This window comes from Rhinatrema bivittatum, chromosome 3 (assembly GCF_901001135.1).
Source record: "Rhinatrema bivittatum chromosome 3, aRhiBiv1.1, whole genome shotgun sequence".
Classification (NCBI taxonomy): Eukaryota; Metazoa; Chordata; class Amphibia; order Gymnophiona; family Rhinatrematidae; genus Rhinatrema; species Rhinatrema bivittatum.
This window is the reverse complement of record NC_042617.1, coordinates 343,738,318-343,758,669: the sequence shown is the minus strand read 5'-3', so window position 1 is coordinate 343,758,669 and position 20,352 is coordinate 343,738,318.

Below are 20,352 nucleotides of genomic sequence, written 5' to 3'. Positions count from 1 at the left end.
GAACAGATTATAACTTTTGGGATGAGCTAGCAATATGATATCACATCTTAATTACTGCTAACAATTTTGAATTTTCAAGTTAAAGTCTTTGCAATATTTGGGCTTGAATGGTATTCCTATTTAAAATGAGTTATGCTCATCTATGACTAAAGAACTGAGTGGTAACTAAGCATGTGACATTTGCACCTATGATTGATCAGTTTGTGTTTAAATGTCCTACAAGTGTTTCTCCTCCTTTGCAGTGAAAGTATATTGGGAATGAAGGCATAGGATAGATACCTATAGCCACAGTATGCTTGCATGGTAGTGGACTTCCCCTGATGCAAATACATTTGAAACACTGGCCATGTCAGATTGAATTAACAGCCGTTTTCAAGCTAAGTGGATTTTACTTGCATTAAAAAATTCCAAAAAAAGTAAATTAGCTTGAAATGAGATTTCTATTTCTAGGTTTTCTGACCGATGTTGTTTTTTTCCACAATGCCCATGTAGCAAGGTATATGTTGGATGTACAAAATGAAACATCAAAACTCAACTCATTGAACAAAAGTGGTGTCAATACTACTAGCAAAGTCCAGACTCCTGTAGCAGCTCACCACCAATTCAGTGATCTCAGATGGGGAATCCTAGAACAATTTATAGAGCCACCAAGAGGAAACAATCGCATTGAACATTTAAATTTAAGGGAACAATTTTGGATTTACAACGCAGAGATTGTAACCCTCCAAAGGTTGAATCTAGAAGTAGCATGGAATTCTGTGATTAAAAAGGGCCAATCTTAATACCATGTTAGGAATATAAAAGTCACCTGACATCCCTGTCTCAGCTTCCACTTTACACTTTGGTAGCAAAAGCAAGTTATGGTGAGAGAGGGTAACTTCAACAAATGTGATTATTTATTTTTCTGGTTCTTTAATAATTATTTTAAAAGATTTTAAGAGGTTGGTGCCTGTGCATTCATCTTGACAATTCATAAATATAAATATTATAATTTGAGCACTTCCGACATTGAAACCTTTGCATGATCGGATGTGTTTATAAAAGTATTAAAAGGCAGCTTCTAATGAAATTTCTAACGAAGAGACTGCTGTGACAAGATGATGTCCCCCTTATGCAGACATTCAAAGCAGGAGAGTGTAATCTTCATATGTAAAAAAAGATAAGTGAATTTTATACTGCAAAACAAATTTTTAAAAATTGGACATGGGCCTATGATTAAATGCAGGGCAATGAAAGTAGACCAACACTAGGAGTTCCTTTTCTGTCTGATGGCCACAATAGATGGTTACCATTCCTGTTAGAAGGAATTGGGTATCAGTTACACTGTCTAATATTTAACCACCATACTGCATAGAGAGTAGGCCCATTGTATGATGTTCCAGTTCATGCCATGATTTATGCTTCTCACGGTGCCTTTGGGTGTATGTGCTACTGCTCTGGTGCTTTGCCTCTCTCATTGTGCCTTATGCTTTTCATGCCACTATTGTAGGTGCCCTTTGCCCTTCTCATGGTGCATTGGACTGTTCTTGCCATGATTTGTGCTGCTTTGCCCCTCTCACATTGCCTTAGAGTGTCTATGCCACTATTCATGAAGCTTTGCCCCTCTGTTGGTGCCTTGGGGTGTTCATGCGATGGTTAGTGCTGCTTTGCTTCTCTCACGGTACTTTGGGGTGTTCATTGGGGATGTGCATGGTCAAAATTTTATTTGGCTTATTTTGTTTCATTCTAATTTTTTCATAGTGTTTTATTTTATTTCCATTTATTTCATTACTTTAAGTGCATAACTTAATTGTTATGTTTACAAAGTCATATTTTATGTGTATAAGTTTATTTTTATGAATTTGGAAAAGTTAAGCATGCATAGCCAGTGGTGTAGCGAGGGGGGCCAGGGGGCCCTGCTGTCGGGGGAGCACCAAGGGGGCAGGGGATCCCATCCTACCGAAAGAAGAAAAGGCTCTACAGCCGCCAGGGTAGTCCATCCTGCCAAGATGCAGAAGAGAAGGAAGCCCATAGCTACCAGGGGAAGTCCATCCCATCCGGTGGCAAAAGAGGAGGAGGCCCGTGGCCGCCGAGGGAGCCCATCCTGCCTGACAGCTGAGGTGGAGGAGGCCCACAACCTAACTGAAGGAGAGGGACTAGAGCTGGAGCCAGAGCCTGCACACATGTGTTTGTGTGGAGGATAGAGAGTGGAGTCAGCATGTGTGTATGTATGAAGAAGAGGGAATGAAGCCAGCCTGGGTGTGTATGGGAGCTCCTGTGTGAGTGAAGGAGAGGGGGTAGAGCCAGCACGTGTGTGTGTGTGTGTGTGTGTGTGTGTGTGTGTGTGTGTGAAGGAGAGAAACTGGAGGCAGTGTGTGTGTGTGTGTGTGTGTGAAGGAGAGAAACTGGAGGCAGTGTGTGTGTGTGTGTGTGTGTGTGTGTGTATGTGTGTGAAGGAGAGGAACTGGAGCCAGCATGTGTCTTTGTGTGTGTGTGTGAAGGAGAGAGAGTGTAGCCAGCATGTATATGTGTAAAGGAGTGGAGCCAGAATCTGTGGAACAGAGGGAGTAGAACCAGTGTGTATGTGTGTATGTATGAAGGAGAGGGAATGTAGCCTGTGTGTGTGCATGTGTGTGTGTGTTTAAGACAGGAGAAAGCCAGCATGCATTTGCCCAAGAGAATGAGCCAGTGTGTGTGTGTGGAAGAAAAGGAGGGAGCCAGCGTGCATGTGCCCAAGAGAGTGAGCCAGTTTGTGTGTGTGAGCCTGAGATAGAGGGAGCCAACCAGCTTTGTGTGTTTGTGAGCATGTGTGAGTTTTAAAAAAGTGTTTGTATGTTAGTGAGGACATGAGGATGATTGTGAATGTATATGAGGTAGGAGAAAGTTTGTGCACCTCCCTTCCCCTCTCATTATTCCACGACAATCTCAGGTTGACCAGAAATCAAAAGTTTCTGGGTATGGAGAATGAGTGATTTTTAAAAAAATCCTTATTGATTTTAATTAATCGGGTGTTATTTGATGTGTGTGCAGTTTTGAAATATTATATTGGTAGCTGGGAACTTTTTTTTTTTAATGAGTTTTTAATTATTGGATGTTATCTGCTGTTTTGAAATATTAATTATTTTTATTAGTATGGTTTCACTATTATGATTGATGCTTTATATTTCTTGATTTTTTTGATGATGTTTTCCTGGAAGGATGATGCTTTAATTTTTCCATTGGTGCACTACTTACTGAGTCTGACTTGTGGCTTCCAGTTTAGTTTATGTTTTTACTTTTCCATTTCTACTTTATGGTCACTTTATATTTGATGAGGGTTTATGTTCTGCATTTGTGATTGAGGTTACGTATTCTGCTAATGCGTCATTTCAATGCAGGGATCTGTAGAAGGTTGGTTTGTTCTGTTTTCCTTATAGCAGGTATATTGGTGTTTTAGGACCTGGTGTAATGTTTGTAGGGTCACCTTTTCATAGAGTGATAACTGTTTGAGTGCCGGCAAGTGGTGCTGTTTTGGAATGGGAGGTTTATTTTATTGTAATTGGGCTTTCTGAGGACCAAGCCCACACCTAACATGCATTACAATAGCCCTAATTCCTTATGGGTTCCAACGGTCTTTTGGGCTTTTATTCAGGGTTTTCTGGTTGACACCCCAGCAGTGAATTAGAATATAATATATATGGTGTTGTGATATTTTTATTTCAAAAGACTGTACTTTGAGTGTCCTTTTTCATGAAAAATCTTTTATTATACATGCATAATTTGAAATTGTGTGTGGAGAGGGCTATGGTGGGGAAAGGCTGGGCATAAAGCTATAAGATTCATTAAGGGTGCCTAATACCCTTGCACTGACCCTGATTAGAAAGAGAATACTAATTAAATGTAAAAAAAAAAAATGAATAAGGAAGGGCTAACACTGTAATTGTTTGCACAGGGCTGCAGAAAAGTTAGCTCTGGCCCTGCATGGTGGCACCCTGTGTTGACATGCTGGCTGGACTCCTGCCCTTCCTCAGCGAAAAGAGATCCCACAAAGTTGTGCCATGCGGTGATGTGATGGTGGGGGAGAAAGGGGGGGGGGGGGTGATGCAGGGGAAACAACACAAATGCATTGGCCCCCGAGTACTAGAGACCCTCACTTCACCTCTGTACATAGCAAATGAAAAGAATGACTTGATGTTTCTACACTGTTTGCTTTGCTCCCCATTCAGTGTCTGGGTGTGTTGCTGACACTCTTCTTCCTGCTTTGCTGCTCACTCAAAATATTGGGGAATTCATGCTGCTCTGCCTCTCCTTGGGATTTTCATTCCAATCTTTGTGCATCTTTGCCTTTCTCATGTATTGGGGAGCCCAGGCCACGTTTCCTGCTGTTTTACCCCTTTTTACAGTGCCTCCGCAGGCCGATCCCTCTGCTGCTGATGCCTACCTGCAAGGTTCATAGACTTGGATAGAAAACCCCTATGTTAGAGTCAAAAACAGGATGAATTGCATTCTCTATAACAACAAATACATTAGATGTCTTATACTTTTAAAACATCAGTTTTCTTCATTACTTCTTATGGAATAGGGTTGCCTAAGTAATTTTGGTCATTTTTAAATGAGGCATTATAGTGAAGTATGGGCAAGCATTTTTAGCTTCTTACAATTAGTTTGTGCTGACATCATGGGCTAAAATCATGTTCTTTGCTGCCAAATGTTTATGATGTCAGGAGAGGGACTGCATATCCCATAAAGGACAATGAGGACCATGCATATCATGATTTGATGTTTGAGGACAATGTAATGAAAAGTGAATATGTGGACTTTTATCTGAGTCACTGTAATTATATAAGTAATTTTTTTTATTTTTTTTTTTAGCTTTGCTCAGCAAATAACTGTTGGCCAAATATGTTTTACCTAAGTCTCAATTTTTGCTCACTTGACCTCTCAGCAAACATCAAGTTATAGTTGCATAACTAATTGTGACCTTTTTATTCGTTACCTAATACCGGGGGGAGGGGGCAGTGTTCTCTTTTATTGGTCGACAAGCATCTTCCTTCCCTGCTACCGGTCTATATTTCTCTCTGTGATAGAGATTAATGCACAGCGCTTTGCAGGAATCTGCCTCATTGATTTTGCTGCCTCTGCATTTGTCTTTCTTAGGTGACTTCCACTGATGTAGGTGGAGGATGCGTCTAAAGCTACACGGAGGCTTCAAGGGGGCTGCAGCTATGGCAGCGGGAGCTCTGGCTTAGCTTTTGGATGCAAAATAGATGTAATAAACTAGACTAGTTTTGTTTTGGGGATTTTGGGGGGAGGGGGGAGGGAGGTTGAGAGATGTTCTCTAGGGTGCTTTCCTACTTCGGAGACCAGCATTTGGGATTGCTTGATACTAAAATCAGCAGAAGGAATAAGCTGGCCCACTGTTTAGGATTTATTTATTTAAAAAAGAAACAAAAAAAAAAACAAAAAACCCTGTATATCCCAGCTTTAAATTCTTGTTAGAATTTCCATTTTCCATAGCACTGTTTTCAGAAACACATGATAATACTTTTATTCTCATTTCCAATTGCAGGTTTTAGACTTTTGCTTCTGAAATGTAGGCTTTGTATTATTGATATAATAGACATACATATAAATTCCCTTCTAATTGCACTTCCTGGAACTACCAAAGAGTTGTTTCACAATGAGTGAAACCATTCCACAATTTGAGTGTGGGGAGGGTAATAATGAATGCCCTTCCCACGGGTAAAATGCTGCTTTGTCTTCCATGCAGGTAAAAGTACCCACACATGTCAGCAACATGGCTACTTTTACTCAGGCATCTGGGGAGTGATTAGGTTGCAGAAGACCATGCATGGGTTAGTTTTTCTTTTCTTTTTTTTTAAATAAAGTACCCAACACCAAAATTACAAGCCAAGGGCAAATTTGTTCAGGTGCTTGTCATGGGACAATACTCACAGCAGAACCTACTCGTGTAGTTTGCTTTGTAGTTAGCTCTTCTTGTAAAAAAAAAAAAAAATGCTACCTACCCTTAAGATTTTACAGCTTGCTTCCTTAACAATAATAATTCCCTTTATTAAAGTTATTTCTAATAAGTAACTTGGAAAGCTGTCTTCTCTGTATATTGAATACAAGAAAGCCGATGGGGGTGGTTTGAAAAAAAAAAATGTCCTGGCAGACTCAAGGTGATGGCCACTTTTAGCTGCGCTGCTGCTATCCATCACCCCTCTCAGCCCAGCCGTACTCCATCATATGCAACAGCCTCATGAATTTATGTATCAGCCTGTGCAGCCAGTCGTGCCGAGGGCCCTGGTGACAAACGGAATTGCTGTGCGCCTCATTTAGCTGTTGATTGCGCCGGAGTAAGTGTTGCAGCTGTCATCCGGCGATGGGATGATAGTTGCTCGTTAATAGACAAGCCGGGCAAATAATGACGGCGACCGCGGCAAGAGATAGCCATCTGGACAGAGTCCCTCTCTGAAATCTCGCAATCGCAGAGTTTCCGATCAAAGGCAACATGGTAAGAAAATACCGAGAAGCAGGCTGTTACTTTATTTATTTTTATTTTTATTTTTTGTGGCCTGCAGTGAGGATTACATTCGGAAGACAGCAGAGTCCGGCAGGAGCACGTCAAGTCAGCCGTACGTTGATCTCCTCTGCTTTTACCAAGCTATCGTAAAAATGAAAAAAAAGAGAGGCAATTATAAAGCAAAGCAGTAAAAAGTCTTTTCCAATTCTTACATTATATTATATTCTATTCTATAAACAAATGAGTAGACTGCAATAAATGTTTTACTTTCATACTAAACTGTTCATTACTTTAGCTGGTGTTTGAAAGACTTTTGTCTGTGATTGTTTGCTGGCCTTTTTTTTTTTTTTTTAACCCCATGTTACTCACACGTACTATTTTTATTTAGAGGACAAGTTTCAAAGGCATTTATCCAGGTAAGCAGCACTTTACTGGGATAAATGGGATTGATTGAAATGTTGTCCTTCTCCGGCAGGCTAGAAACAGACACTGGTTTCCGCAGAGGAGACAGCTTTAGACACATAGGGGGGAGTGGAGGACTGTTCCTGGGATTGAGGGGAGGGAGAGAGAGTGCGAGAGCGGGTTAGGGAAACCATAGGCCTAGAAGATGCAAACTCACTGGGGCCCTTTGAGCCCACGCGTCTTGTAGATCATTTTCAAAGGGAGCCTGTGCCCCCCCTCCCCCCCCCCCCCCGGATAATCTGCATCATGCCAGCTATTGGAAAATTGCCTCTTAGCTTCTGCTGCAAAAGTGATGCATTCTGAAACCCAAAGAGCGCTTTATCTATCAACAGCAAAATTTAATTTCTGTTATCTAAAAATGAGTTCTGCTACTGTCAGGTGACTAAAGCAAGAAAAATTACATTTTTAACTCTGACCACAGCATATTTATTTATTTAAACTTAGCGCGTGCCTTTTCATTGGTAGCCCAAGGCGAGTTGCATCCAGGTACAGCAGATATTTGCCTGTCCCCAGAAGACTTACAGTCTTAAGAGTCTACGTATATTTATTTTACTCCTGGGGAAAATACCATGGGATTCCCATAGCTGTGGTAGCATAATTAACTTGCAACTCCACAAGGAAAACAGAACCAGGACGAACCCTTCCTGTTGCTCCTGATGAGCAGAAAAAACTCCCCCTGGGTCTATCAGAGCCAGCAATGTCCTATCCAAACTGAAGCGTTTTCTGAATCTGTATTAATGTACTCGTCTTCTAGCAAATTAAATCTGCGCTGGTGTTTCTTTAAGTCTTGTAGCAGAAGCCTACTGCAGGCAGACAACAAAAGTACTTGCAAGCTGCAAATACCTTGCACTTTTTGGTGCAGGTTGTGAAGGAGCAATTTAATGCCAGGCTCGTTCCCTTTAGGCACATGTCCCTTTCTTTCCAGTCCATAAAGGAACACCCGAGGGTGCTATTGTAAACTCAAGTAGAGGTTAAAGTCCTGGGTAGAGGTTAAGGATATAATCGGCATTTTACACTCCTCCCCCTTCCTTTCACATGAAGCACTGGGATAACATGGTAACTTTTCTGAATCGAAGTAATGCCTTAATACTGGGACTCCCTCACACAACGTTAAGACCACTTCAAATGCTACAAAACACTGCAGCAAGGATACCGACCGGTAAAAAAAGGAGGGACCATATCACTGAAACTCTAGCAGAATTACACTGGCTACCAATAGAACCCAGAAAACAATACAAAACCCTTTGTACAATACATAAATTAATACACGACGAAAAGGCAGACTGGCTGAATACAGCACTACGGGTACACGTCCCACACAGAAACCTGAGATCAGCCAACAAAGCACTCCAGTCCTAACCATTCCCTCAGTTAGAACAGCGAGACTCACCCAAGTTAGAGAAAGAGGCTTATCCTTAGCAGGCCCTACACTGTGGAACACAATGCCACTAGAAATGAGATTACAAAGAGAACTCAAAACATTTAAAACAAGTTTAAAAACCTGGCTTTTTAAACAAGCCTTTCACAAAGAGAACAGGGAATAGAAAGTATGCAGGAAAAGACAGAAGACCACCAGCACAAAGCACTGTCTCAAAATGTACTCGGAGTAGTTTATTAGTTTACCCCACAGCTAACTTAATAGAATTAAACAGAACATGAGACTTATACCTGTAAAATTAACTGACAGGTATACACGGCCAAGACTTACCCCACTCAACAAATAAAATGTATTATGACATAATGTAACCGAACCTTATTGGCACATGTTAGAATGTACTACCGTACACAGTTAACCACTTTAATTAACGTGCCTGTATGTAAACCGTTGCGATGGTATATAACTTAACAAAGGTATAGAAAAGATTGTAAATAAATAAATAAATAGATAAATAAATAAATAAATAAACAAATAAATAAAGAATGTGCCCGAAACAGCAGTTACAACTCTAATAAGCTGACTGAAGGGACCACTTGGTCATTGCTCCATATTCAGTAAGCCGGTGAGCAGACAAGTTATCCAACTAAAGTAAACTGGATAACCTCTCCCAGATACTCACTCAGCGGGATAAACATACCTCTGAATACTAAAGTTATAAGGCTACATGTAGCCGGATAACTTAAACATCTAACCAGCTATGACTGAATGTAATCGATTAAGTTTTTAATTTATCTGCCTTACGTGAATGGATAACCTGCTAACTAACCGTAAACCTTCAAAGATATCCAGTTAAGTAGCACTCTCAAACCTTAAAAAACAAAAAACGTCCATTGCAGGCCTGCAGCCTGAGTCAGGCCCTGCTGGATCGAGCAGACCTCACTCTCCAAACCCCCACAAATAAAGATATTTTATTTTGGGGGTGGGGGGGGGGGTATCTCAGATCACAGTTTTCTAATTTTTTTTTTTTTAATGCCTCACTGCTGTCCACCTCCTCACGCTCTACCCATCCATAACCTCAATAATATTTACTCTCCAGACCCCAAAAAACCCCTGCCAGGAGCAAGGTAACCTCTCTCTCACCTGTTCCTGGCACTCCCAGCACTGCTCTGATAAGACAAGTGCTGAAAGTGCAGGATAACCAGAGCTTATGCTTCCAGCACTGCTGCAGTCAGTATAGTGCAGGGATCGTAAGCTGCGGGCATTCTTGGGACGTAACTGGGAGGAGCTGAGTTAGCAGGATAACTTATCCAGCTAACTCTGGTTAGCCCGGCATATAGACCTATCTGAATGTTAGCCAGATACGTTTATCTGGCTAACTAGCTGAGCTGCAGAGTGGCTGAATATGGACTTCTATGTCACTGTTACTAATCCATCATCTCCTATGTTACTATGTTAAGTGAGAGATCAATGGTGATTATCTGGAGTCTAAGACATTGCACCAGGTAATAAGTGGGTCCGCATCTGCCTTCAAAATCTAAACATGCGCAGTCAATAATCGGTACCTCTCACCCTCAACTACAAGATAAGCTTACACTATTGGATGATAAAATAGGAAATTCCAAATACTTTTGAAGTGTTTTATAATATGATACAGGCAGAATGTAAAACTTTAAGTATGGAAAGGAAAATTAATCATCTCATCTGTGCTTATGTAAACTGGGATAAGCATTTGGATGATGAGAATATAAAAACTGATATGAATGAGATGATGTTCAGTGTGTGTAATCCATACTGAATGGAAGCATTCCTCCAATAAAATCTGACTCCTTTTCAGCTCATTCGGTTTGTTCCCATTAAAGTCTATGTGAGAATTAAAGCAATGCAGTTTTGGGTTTTTTGGGTTTTTTTTGCAATTCAGACAGAATGGAGGCAGTTGGGAATGGGACAAGAAAAGAGCAGGGCCAATCATTTTCAGAACTTTTTAAACCAGCGTTTCCCAGCTGTCAGCAGCCTGGATTAACTTTATCATTGTTTTTAGGTAAAAGTGAAACAAAGAGCATTTTGTGCAGCCAGTGACCATTTAGTTCAGTCATTGTTTTGCTGGATCTCAGAGAGAGATGCCAAAGATTCTAAGCTCCTTGCTTGAAAATGTAAAATGAAAAAAGATTAGAATTTTTTTTACTTACAATAGAAAGATATGAGTGCTTTTAGAATCACTGACACTTTGCTTGCGTTTATGATGTTTTACATGTGTAAGTGCTATTTTTGTGCCTGCAACTTTTGAAAATTCACCTTTAAACCTTGGCAATCTTCATGCCACTATGCTTGCTGCCATGCCACTCACTCTATGCTTTAGGGCAGAGGTGGGCAATTCCAGTCCTCGAGGGCCACAAACCAGTCAGATTTTCAGGATATCCCTAATGAATATGCATGAAATATAGTTACATACAACTGATGCAGACTACATGCAAATCTGTCTATTGCATATTTATTAGGGATATCCTGAAAAACCAATTGGTTTGTGGCCCTTGAGGATGGAATTGCCCACCTCTGCCTTGGGGAATTGATGCTACTACTGGTACCTTTACCCTATTTTTAGTGTTTTAGAGAGTTCATGCCACTATTTTGTGCTACTTTGCTTTTCTTACAGTGCCTCGGGCTTTTGATGTCAGCGTTGGTGTCCTTTACCCTTCTTTTGGTGCCATGAGGTATTGATGTCACTCTTCCTGTCTTGGGCTGCTGTTGCATCTACTGCTGATGTTTTCCACAAGTTCCATAGGATTTGGATGAAAAATGTCAAAGTTAGAGTCAAAAATAGGATGCATTGCTTCCCCCCTTGACTTTAATGGAAACAAATGCAACAATTGAGCTTCTGAATGGAACTGAAGAAACTGAATGAATCAGGAAACCAAACCAAAAATCTGAACCAAATCCAGAATTGTTCCCATGCACATCCCTACTCTCTGGTAGACTGCACTAAATGCAATTAATTACCCACTTGGCAAAATGTCCAAACTTCTAATTTAAAGTGTTCTTCTCTACTGAGTACTCTCTCCCTTTCCCTAAAAATAGTGGATGAAGGTATTGGGTCAGAGAAGGCAAAAAAAAGTAATCATTTTGTTAAAATTGTTTACACTTTTAAGACCTGGTACTTCTTGGCATCTGTGCCTGGCCAAGCAACATTGACTTCCAATTTTTGTGAGATCTCAAAAAATAAGCCAGTTTAGGTTTTGGTGAGTTCATAAACATGAGACCTGATTTTCATAGAAGAACATTTATAGAAAGAAATAGTTTTGGTAAGTCAGAATGTTGTTCTTTCTGAGACAGCACTGGACAAGCATCTTAACATCCTACTAGAGTAATGAAGATGGAGCCATCTTTGCGATTTGACATTAAAACTGAGGTCCTGCATTGTCTTCATGGATTGTACTTGTTACATGAGTGGGGATGTTAATCTTGGTGTTGAGTCTAAATTTCAATGTGTTATACTATGTGGTCGGCAAGTATTCACGTTCATACAAATAACACAATGAAGATGAAGTAAAACATCTACAGTATTTTGCCATATGCCTTCCTATGTTAACTGTATAGCACTTTAAATAGCAGTACTATTATGTATCAGCATATAATAATTTGTTTAGACAGCTGGTGAAAGCATAATTTTTTAATGTTAATAAAATAATTCATGTTTAATCATAGTATTGGAAGAAGGGCTCTGATATACTTCAAAGCTTTTCTCTTATCCCCTTGGCCGCTGTCTGGCGAACCTTATCAGACTCAGGATAAAATCTGGTTTGGGAAAGTTTTTCCCAAACCAGAATTTTGTCCCTACTTTCCCAAACCAAAATTTTGTCCCTACTTTCATATGGTTTTGATGTATATATTTCTGGAATGTAAAGTCAAAAGTCATGAATGTTGATGACATGTTGGTTGTTGACACTAGGCCTGGGTGTAAGTCTGTTCTATACAACAAAAACTTTAAATTGATTTAATGAAGACTGATGGGGTAGTCAGTCAATGATGCCACTTAAAGTTTGTTTGCATTTACTTCTTTCAAATCCAGCCAAGCAACTATTTGGAAAACCATAGGAAGAGTAACTGGGTAACTTGGAAGTCATTTACAATAACTGTACCCACGTTATAGCAGAGATAGCCACACTTTAAAATAAATTAATAGATAAATAATTACATTAAAATTAAAAGAGATCAGATTTTTGGGCTCTGAAAACCATTTGGCAGTGGTAGATTGTAAGTGTAGCCCCCTTTTCCACTGACTACTAGAGCTTTCAGGTACCTTCGGGATCTGTAGAGGAAGAAGACACCACATGCTCTCTTGGGTTCTTTCCCAAAAAAGGGGAGGCAGGAAGATAGTCTTTCAAGACCCTAGGCATTCTTCAGAGGACTTTTCACACCTTCCAGTACAACCCCCCCCCCCCCCCCCCCACTACCACACAGTCTAGTGGTGTTCAGAAATGAAATCCTTTACTAGAATTAATGAGGCATATGAATACAATCAGCTGCCTGCACCCTGGAGCATAGTGCAATTCATACAGAAAAGCTAAAGAGAATACATATCCAGAACAGAATAGTTCATAAATCACAGAAACTGCAAACTTTCACACACTGGAGGTTTCTTCCTCTATCAGTCACTAGCTATGAGGTATACTTAGAAGAATGGGACTAAAATAAGTGTTAATTCAGGCCGTACTACATCAATCTGATATATTTTTTTTATTCTTCTACCTGTTGAATATATCAGCTAGTTCAAATAGCATTGAGGTTTAGCATGATTCACGGGCAAAATATGAACTATCTTTGCAGCATGACCCGAAAGGGCTATGTGTACTGTGATTCTTGAGGACTGAGAAGCTATGACTCTTCAAGGATCACTAAGGCTTGGCAATAAAGTGATAACCAAGTTAAACCAACCAAAAATATGTCTATAGGGATCCTTTTGGACCAACTATAGAATTCCCACATTCCCTAGTTTACAAGGCTAGATAAAGTCTAGTGCTTCCATACACAGTGGGGGGCAAGGAATTATCATCCCCCGTCACCTGACTGGAGGTAGAGGACAATCTTTTCTGCCAAACCCTGCTCCTAGGCCTTCCCCCACCCTCACCTGCAAGTTGTTAGATTGCATCATGCATCTGAACCTTCTGATCTGATGAGTCCCTGTGTGGGCTCCAACAGCTCCGATCCCCCAAGTATTTCCCCTCCCAACCTTGCTACAGCAACAGATGTGGGTAAAGTTTCTAGCAACGTAATTATTTTAATGGGAAGAGTGAAATGCACTAAATTGTTGGTGCTATCTTTTGGGACTTTACTATTTCCTCTGAAAATTGTAACTAAATTTCATGTGATCTAGCATTCAGAATGAAAAGTAAGTAGAGCTGTAAATATTTCCTTTTGCTGTTTCTAACCAGGTAAAAGAATCCTTGGGAAGCACATTTACTGTATCCCTTGTTGTTCTGGCAAGTGAAAGGAAGTGTGCAACAAGGTCTCTGCTTGCTATCTGAAGGCCCCACATCGATCTATCCTGTCTCCTTGTACAAAGAAACACGTATGATACATGTTTTGTGTATTGAAATGTCGGCCCAGGCAGGAGAATGTATAAAGGGAGAGGTGTGGATCCACTGACAGACTCAAGTTCATCCAGTATAAATAACAGTAATTATAAAATGAATTCATGTTAAAAATTACAAGGAAAAATTAATAGTGTTAAAAAATAATTAGAGCTGATGAGTAATGTGCTGTCTTTTTTTAGTTTTTTTACTAACCCCTTTCCACACACATAGGCGCCTATTAACTAAAAGCATGTTAGTCAATGTGCTATGTACAAAGGTTCCAATGCACCAGGAATTGCACGCTGTTTGTGGGAGCTTTAACATGCCCACATATGCTAAACAGGTCTGGCTTGGTCAGTAGACACACTAGGCCTGTGCCAAGAGTAGGAAAAAACCTGGGAGCAGCAGGCTGTCTAAAGATTTGCTGCCTTTCAGCTGTGCTGACTCTCACTCAGAGAAAAGCCCTCTGCTTCCTGATCCAGCCCCTCCCTTCCCAAGCAGCCTAGAAGAAAAAGGAGGGTCTGGGGCAAACAGAACAAAAGAGTGTCGTTTCGGGAAGATTAAGAGAGGCTAAGTGGGAATTATTGGAGGCTGAGAAGAGAAGATGGTGATCAGATAGGATCAGCTAGGGTACATGTCTGTGTGCGAGAGAGGGGGATGGGGTAGGGGGCAGTGTTCATGCGTGACATAGAAGGGATTGATACCAGGTATGTGTGTGTGTGCACCAAATTTAATGGAAGGCTAGATATTGGATGTAAGCAGGAGAAGGATCAGAGAATGGTCCCCACCCCCAGTGAAATTCAGATCCTTGATTGCAGATTCTATCCTCCAGATCTTGGGACCTCGCTTCCTTTCTACCTTTCCCTTCTCAGATCCTGGAAATCATTCCCCAACCCATTTGAGTCCCATATCTTCCCTTCCTCCATCACTAAACCTCACTCCTTCCTCCTTTTCCACATCCCAGATTCCTTGTCTTCCCCCTTCCTAAATGCTCCCCATCTCCCATCCTCCTTCTCATCCCCAGTACTCTTTCCTTTTAATACTCTTCCCCATCCCTACTCCTCTTACTTTCTCCTCACTGCATTTTTGGTCCTCCTTCTGTCATGTGCAGCTCACGGGAAGACACCGCAAGCTGCCTTACTTACCCCCAACACCACTCCCAGCCATCCGTGGCACGGACACCACTTCCGACTGCCAGAGGCATGCTGTGCGATCGGCATGCCTGCGTAGTGCCTAGGCCCCGTCGGGCTCCTGATCCTTCTGGGCCTCCCTCTAGGTGCATACGGATGGCAAGTGCTGATTCTTAAAAGGCCCATGGTGGGAACAGCCGCAAGGCGCCCCCGGATGATGTCACAACCCCGGGCTTTATAAACTGTCCTGGTACCACAGCCCCTCGCCTCAGCAACGGGTCACCTACTACTAATAGTACATGTTGCTCCTGCATTCCTGATTGTCTTCATTCCTGTGCCTTTCCTTGTCCTGCCTGTCTCTTCAAGTTTCTTCTGTGCTTCTTTGTCCATCATTGGCCTGACTTCCCGATTCTGACTTCTTAGCTTTCCTAATAATTCCCAACATTCTGTTAGCTTTTATGACCACTGCTGCACATTAAACCAAGGATTTCAAAGTATTGTCCACTATGATGCTCAGATCCTTCCCTGGTTGGTAACTCCTAATATGGAACCAAACATCGTGTAACTACAGTGTGAGCTACTTTTTTCAATGTGCATCACTTTGCACTTCTCCACATTAAATTTCATCTGCTATTTGAATTCCCAGTCTAGCAAGGTCCTCCTGCAATTTTTCACAATCTGCTTGTGATTTAACAACTCAGAATAATGTTGTGTCATCTGTAAATTTGATCATCACTTTTCCAATCATTATAAATATATTAAAAAGCACCAGTCCAAGTACAAATCCCTGAGGCACTCTAATGTTTATCCTTCTCCATTGAAAATAGAGACCATTTAGTCCTACCCCTCTTTCCTATGTTTTAACTAGTTTGCAATCCACAATAGGCCATTACCTCTTTTTCCCAGTGCGTTTTAATTTTCTCAGGAGTCTTTCATGGGGCACTTTGTCAAATGCCTTCTGAAAATCCAAATACACTACATCTACTGGTTTACTTTTATCCACATATTTATTCACCGTTTCAAAAAAATGTATCAGATTTTTGAGGCAAGACTTCTCCCACATGTGGGCTGTGTCCCATTAAAATGTCTTTCTATATGATCTGTGATTTTGTTCTTTAGAATAGTTTCCACAATTTTTCCTGGCACTGAAGTCAGGCTCACCATTCTATAGTTTTCAGGATCACTCCTGGAGCCCTTTTTAAAGACTGGAGTTAAATTGGCCACCCTCCAGTCTTCAGGCACAATGGATGATCCCAACAATAGGTTACAAATTACCAGTGACAGATCTGCAATCTCATTTTTTAGTTCTTGCAGAATTCTGGGGTGTATCTCATCTGGACCGGGCAATTTGCTCTCTTTAGTTTATCAGTCTGCCTTATTATATCTTCCAGCTTCACCAAGATTTGTTTCAGTTCTTCTGAATCATCACCATTGAATACACGTTCCAGCATGGGTATCTCCCCAACATCCTCTTCAGTAAACACCAAAGTAAAGAAATTCAGTTTTGCTATGATGGTCTTATCTTCCCTAAGTGCCTCTTTAACCTTGATTATCTAACAGTTCAACCAACTCCCTCACAGGCTTCCTGCTTCAGAAATATTTTATAAAGTTTTTATTATGGGTTTTGGACCCTAAGGCCAGTTTCTTTTTAAATTCTCTTTTAGTTTCTTTATCAATGTTTACATCTAACTTGCCAGTTTTTATGCTTTTTCTTATTTTCTTCAGATAATTCCTTTTTCCAGTATTTGAAAGAAGTTCTTTTTGCTAAAATAGCCTTTTTCACCTTACCTTTTAACTGTTAAGAACATAAGAACATAAGAACATGCCATACTGGGTCAGACCAAGGGTCCATCAAGCCCAGCATCCAGTTTCCAACAGTGGCCAATCCAGGCCATAAAAACCTGGCAAGTACACAAAAACTAAATCAATTCCATGTTACCATTGCTAGTAATAGCAGTCGCTATTTTCTAAGTCAATTAAGTCAACTTAATTAATAGCAGGTAATGGACTTCTCCTCCAAGAACTTATCCAATCCTTTTTTAAACACAGCTATACCAACTGCACTAACCACATCCTCTGGCAACAAATTCCAGAGTTTAATTGTGCGTTGAGTAAAAAAGAACTTTCTCCGATTAGTTTTAAGTGTGCCACATGCTAAATTCATGGAGTGCCCCCTAGTCTTTCTATTATCCGAAAGAGTAAATAACTGATTCACATCTACCCGTTCTAGACCTCTCATGATTTTAAACACCTCTATCATATCCCCCTTCAGCCGTCTCTTTTCCAAGCTGAAAAGTCCTAATCTCTTTAGTCTTTCCTCTCAGGGGAGCTGTTCCATTCCCCTTATCATTTTGGTAGCCCTTCTCTGTACCTTCTCCATCGCAATTATATTTTTGAGATGCGGCGAACAGAATTGTACACAGTATTCAAGGTGCGGTCTCACCATGGAGCGATACGGAGGCATTATGTCATTTTCCGTTTTATTTACAATTCCCTTTCTAATAATTCCCAACATTCTGTTTGCTTTTTTGACTGCCGCAGCACACTGAACCTACGATTTCAATGTGTTATCCACTATGATGCCTAGATCTCTTTCTTGGGTTGTAGCACCTAATATGGAACCTAACATTGTGTAACTATAGCATGGGTTATTTTTCCCTATATGCATCACCTTGCACTTATCCATATTAAATTTCATCTGCCATTTTGATGCCCAATTTTCCAGTCTCAAAAGGTCTTCCTGCAATTTATCACAATCTGCTTGTGATTTAACTACTCCGAACAATTTTGTATCATCTGCAAATTTGATTATCTCACTCGTCGTATTTCTTTCCAGATCATTTATAAATATATTGAAAAGTAAAGGTCCCAATACAGATCCCTGAGGCACTCCACTGCACAATCCCTTCCACTGAGAAAATTGTCCATTTAATCCTACTCTCTGTTTCCTGTCTTTTAGCCACTTTGTAATCCACGAAAGGACATTGCCACCTATCCCATGACTTTTTACCTTTCCTAGAAGCCTATGAGGAACTTTGTTAAATGCCTTCTGAAAATTCAAGTATACTACATCTACCAGTTCACCTTTATCCACATGTTTATTAACTCCTTCAAAAAAGTGAAGCAGATTTGTGAAGCAAGACTTGCCTTGGGTAAAGCCATGCTGACTTTGTTTCATTAAACCATGTCTTTCTATATGTTCTGTGATTTTGATGTTTAGAACACTTTCCACTATTTTTCCTGGCACTGAAGTCAGGCTAACCGGTCTGTAGTTTCCCGGATTGCCCCTGGAGCCCTTTTTAAATAATGAGGTTACATTTGCTATCCTCCAGTCTTCAGGTAGAATGGATGATTTTAATGACAGGTTACAAATTTTTGATAATATACCTGAAATTTCATTTTTTAGTTCCTTCAGAACTCTGGGGTGTATACGATCCGGTCTAGGTGATTTACTGCTCTTAAGTTTGTCAATTAGATCTACCACATCTTCTAGGTTCACCGTGATTTGGTTCAGTCCATCTGAATCATTACCCATGAAAACCTTCTCCAGTACGGGTACCTCCCCAATATTCTCTTCAGTAAACACCGAAGAAAAGAAATCCTTTAATACTTAATCCAAACAAAACAGAAATCCTCATCATCTCACCTGACGAAAACAATACCCTCACCAACTCCCAAAACGCAACACAATTCTCAAAACTAACTATTAACCACTCCACTTCAGTCAGAGACCTGGGAGTGCGTCTCGACAACAAATTCAACCTTAAATCCTTCATCACCAATACAACTAAAGAATGCTATTTCAAACTCCAAGTGCTAAAAAATCTTAAACCTCTTCTTCACTTCAGTGACTTCCGGCTAGTAGTCCAGTCTATAATTCTGTCTAAGCTGGATTACTGCAACTCTCTACTGCTAGGTCTTCCAGCCTTATCCACAAGACCATTACAGATGGTGCAGAATGCCGCAGCGAGGCTACTCACTAACACAAATAAAAGAGCCCACATAACACCTATTCTTCACAGCCTCCACTGGCTTCCTATAAAAGCTAGAATCTCCTACAAGACATTATCAATGATCCACAAAGATATCATGGGCATCGCTCACCTAAATCTAATCACACAATTCCGCCCTCACACATCACAAAGACCCATCAGGTACAACTACAAAGGTTCCTTATATGCTCCCCCGATCAAATCTACACTAACAAAACGAGCACTCTCCACAGCTGGGCCCACCCTCTGGAACTCATTACCGCCGGATCTACGCCAAGAGACCTGTCATCTAACTTTTAAGAAAAACCTAAAAACGTGGCTTTTCAGGCAAGCCTATTCATAGTCACAAGATCACTCAGACACCGGTCAATAGGGATGTGAATCGTGTCCTCGATCGTCTTAACGATCGATTTCGGCTGGGAGGGGGAGGGAATCGTATTGTTGCCGTTTGGGGGGGTAAAATATCGTGAAAAATCGTGAAAAATCGAAAAAACGTAAAATCGCAAAACCGGCACATTAAAACCCCCTAAAACCCACCCCCGACCCTTTAAATTAAATCCCCCACCCTCCCGAACCCCCCCCAAATGACTTAAATAACCTGCGGGTCCAGCGGCGGTCCGGAACGGCAGCGGTCCGGAACGGGCTCCTGCTCCTGCATCTTGTCATCTTCGGCCGGCGCCATTTTCCAAAATGGCGCCGAAAAATGGCGGCGGCCATAGACGAAACAATCTGTGGTTCCTTGATATTGGTTTGATTCTGTGTAGAAAACTGCTCTGTGATTTCAAATCATTAGGGATGTGAATCGTGTAATATTATTTATGACTGTGCCATGACTGATGGAACGCAGGACATGGCAGCTGAGTCAAAATAAATCTCAGAGTGTCCTCGATCGTCTTAACGATCGATTTCGGCTGGGAGGGGGAGGGAATCGTATTGTTGCCGTTTGGGGGGGTAAAATATCGTGAAAAATCGTGAAAAATCGTTAAAAATCGAAAAATCGAAAAACCGGCACATTAAAACCCCCTAAAACCCACCCCCGACCCTTTAAATTAAATCCCCCACCCTCCCGAACCCCCCCCAAATAACTTAAATAACCTGCGGGTCCAGAACGGCAGCGGTCCGGAACGGGCTCCTGCTCCTGCATCTTGTTGTCTTCGGCCGGCGCCATTTTCCAAAATGGCGCCGAAAAATGGCGGTGGCCATAGACGAAAAAGATTGGACGGCAGGAGGTCCTTCCGGACCCCCGCTGGACTTTTGGCAAGTCTCGTGGGGGTCAGGAGGCCCCCTACAAGCTGGCCAAAAGTTCCTGGAGGTCCAGCGGGGGTCACGGAGCGATTTC